Below are 3,306 nucleotides of genomic sequence, written 5' to 3'. Positions count from 1 at the left end.
AGGAAAGGAGGAAGCTAGTTAGTTAGGAAGGGAGGAAGCTAGTTAGGAAGGGAGGAAGTTAGTTAGGAAGGGAGGAAGCCAGTTAGGAAGGGAGGTTGGAAGGACAGACCTACCAACCTCTCAAGGTTTCCCATCACACTTGGATTAAAGTCCTCACCACAGCCTGCGTGCTCTGAAGAGATGCAGCCTCTACCTCTACAGCCTCACATCCTGCCTGCCACTCTTAGGTCCACTCTGCCATAATGGCTTCCCTTCTGTGACTAGCAGGTGACAAGGAAGCCTGAGGCCTTATGCTCTTACTACTGAGTCCTCACCTCCCCTTCTCCCCCAGCCTCACCTGCTCTTTACAGCACTTAGGACACCAGGCATTTGTTTACCGTTCTCCTCACCCACTATGCATGGACCCCACCAGGGCAGGAGCCAGCCTGCATCTCCAGACCTAGAAAAGCACCTGGCTCCAGGATGCACATGGTCAGTACCTGCAGGATGAAAGTGTGAATGAACATATTGCAAGGGTACAAGTCAAATCTATCAAGTATTGAACACAAATGTCTTAATACTGTGATTAAGTAAATGAGGTAAAAGCTATGCTAATTAGTAGGATGTAAGCACTCTAATTTGTACAAATAATCAACACGATGAATCCCACAAAGGCATAAATGTATTCATGATCTATGTATATTATGACTTAATTAAAAAAAAAAAGAAACAAAACCAGGTTCAGAAATCATCAATCCAAAAGCAAGCAGAGGTTCCATTTCACTGTACTACCATAAAAATACGAGGCATCTCTGACTACTGTCAGTTCCCTTCCTGCTCAATCTTAATTTAAAATCCGTCATAAAGATGGTAAACTTAAAACCAAAGTCATTTCCCTTTGTATACTCCTAGAACATCTTGTAAGGTGGAGAAGAGGGCCAAGCAGTACTGATCAACCTGCAGTACTGTGAGAATAATTTGGTATTAATAGTCCCAGCCCAACAGCTGTCAAGCCACAAAGCGAAACTGCAAATGGAACCAGCGTGAAGACCTCTGCTGGCCACTGCACTTTCCCTGACCACACTTCAAATAAAAAGTTGTAACACTGGGAAGAAAAGTCACTTGAGTACAAAAGAAATCTTAATGATTTCAAGGTACAGTTAAATTTTCCTAGTTGCTTTTCCTACCTCACATATTATGAACATAATGAGTTTTTAAACACACCACCATTTCCATCACACCAAATTACAGATTTGAAAATTCCTATTTTAGAAAGTTGACACAGAAAAACCATCAAATTTTCTAATAAAACTAAAACTCTTGCAGCTGTTTAGTTTCACACCAAACTTGATAATTTTTCTTAATTTTTTTTATTGGCTGGTAAATGTATAACCTTACCTGTTATTCTCCAAAGAATACTGTCTAACTACCTCCTACCTGTTTAAATTACATTCTTTGGTCCTGTGCACTTACAGAGCTAATCACAGCATTCAAGAGAATAAAACACATTTCTTAAATAAAACTTACAACTAATGAATTCTGATAGTTAATTAAAAAACAACTAGTAGGTCTGCTTGCACTCATGTATAAGAATATCCACTGAAGCACTGTTGCAAGAAATATTTAAAATTATTTTAAATCACATATACAACTGTGTGCAGGGACCATGGAGTGCTGAGTGGCTGGGTGGAGTGGAATGTACTTTTTGAATGTACTATTTGCATGCCTTCATTTCAAATCTATAAATAGAAGTTTTATAATTTCATAACTAAAATTATTAATTTTATGTTTAAAAATTCAACACTATAGAAGTTCTTAGTAAACTGCCAGTAGCATTTTTTAACTCTGCCTATCTTGCGGGGCACTTCATCTTGCAGGGCCTAAACAAGGAAAGCCCAGCACCTCGTTGGACACAGAGAAGCATCTGTCAACTGGAGTAAGTTTGTTCCTGCATTCACTGGACAAATAGAAATTAAAATTTTTCTTATTCCAAAAATCTGTACACAGTCCAAATGCTTTACAACACGTGAATTCACAAAGAAGTTAGCCTATGAGAGAAGCTGTTGTTTGTGGATGATGTTACCACTTCGCAGCTAGTCGTCCTCCCCAGGAAGGACTGCAGAGGGCACACGCCAGAGGCACGTGGCATCACTTCTCAGGGGATCGGTTCCCTTTCCACCACCTCCCCCCCACAAACAGGCCTCCTCCTCACCCTTCCAACTACAGTTTCCAATTCGATGCAGCTTGAGCTGACTACACCCAGTCCCAAGAACCCTCAGATAACACCACGCAGAGCTCAGAAAATGCATCCCGCAGGCCAGGACCAGGGCACCCAGCTCAGGGTCTCATCAAATATTTACCGAGCCCCTGTGGTTGGTGTCGCTGCCTAGAGGATCCTGCCCGCTGGAGGAACCACGCACTGATGGGCCCTTTATCCTCTCCCGTAAGAAGGATTCTATTAGTTTTTCCCCCTTCTTCCTTTTCCCTCTGGGAAGCCTTCAGCAAGCTAAAAAGGTAAAAGTAGTTCCCGCCCCACAGAAAAGCTGGTAATCAAAAAACAATTAGCTTTTCTATCTCCCAGGAGCTGCTCTTAAGAAAACCCAGCGTTTTAGAAAATGCACCTCTGGGTGGCACCTTTCAAAGGTCTAAAACATGGGGGTAAATTTAAGAGGGAGCAAAGAGGATTAAAACACATTTTATCCGCAATAAGAGCCACGGTTTGATCGTCTTAATTATGGCACTAAGAGTAAAGAAGCAAGTTTGATATCAAGCCACTCTTCGTTGTATTTTGAGAATGGAATCCAATAATGGTTTGCCCAAGAAGGAAATATAACAACCAAAACGTGAAGACTAAAAATATTAACTGCGAACCAAACACTATGGTGTGGGTCTCCGACGAAAAATCCGGACGGGAATACACCTGAGGTTAGGGGCTCCAACACGTCTGAGTATCCAGTATCCACAGCCCCGTGACGCCTCCCCTGGCACCCGTGTACCGTGCAGAAACCGTCCTGCGCTCCGGTGGACACGTCAATAGGGGCCTGGGCCCCGCTCAGACCCTCGCCCGGGGCCGCCCGCGGCAAAGAGCATCCCGCGCGGACACTGCGCCCTCAGAAGGGACACGGGACGGTCTAGGACGCAGCTTCATCCCAGGAACACAGCCTCCCCTGCTTGGCACAGTGTCCCTCCCCGGGCACAGCCTCATATCGGGCACAGGGCGCAGCCTCATCCCAAGAGCGCAGGGTCCCCTCCCCAGGGGCAGCTTCATCCCAGGAGCGCAGTGTCCCCTCCCCGGGCGCAGCTTCATCCCAGGAGCGCAGTGTCCCC

The 3,306-nt window shown here is 44.8% G+C and overlaps 1 protein-coding gene across 1 annotated transcript in view; it reads right to left on the bottom strand.

Moving 5' to 3' along the window:
- Nucleotides 1-3,306, bottom strand: part of ADARB1 (adenosine deaminase, RNA specific B1) — a 136,676-nt gene that overhangs the window by 132,749 nt on the left and 621 nt on the right. The gene's annotated exons all lie outside the window — the stretch shown is intronic.

The sequence above is a fragment of the Otolemur garnettii genome, unplaced genomic scaffold (genome assembly GCF_000181295.1).
Source record: "Otolemur garnettii isolate 467f Iridium unplaced genomic scaffold, OtoGar3 scaffold00128, whole genome shotgun sequence".
Lineage (NCBI taxonomy): Eukaryota > Metazoa > Chordata > Mammalia > Primates > Galagidae > Otolemur > Otolemur garnettii.
This window is presented reverse-complemented; position numbering and strand designations above follow the sequence as displayed.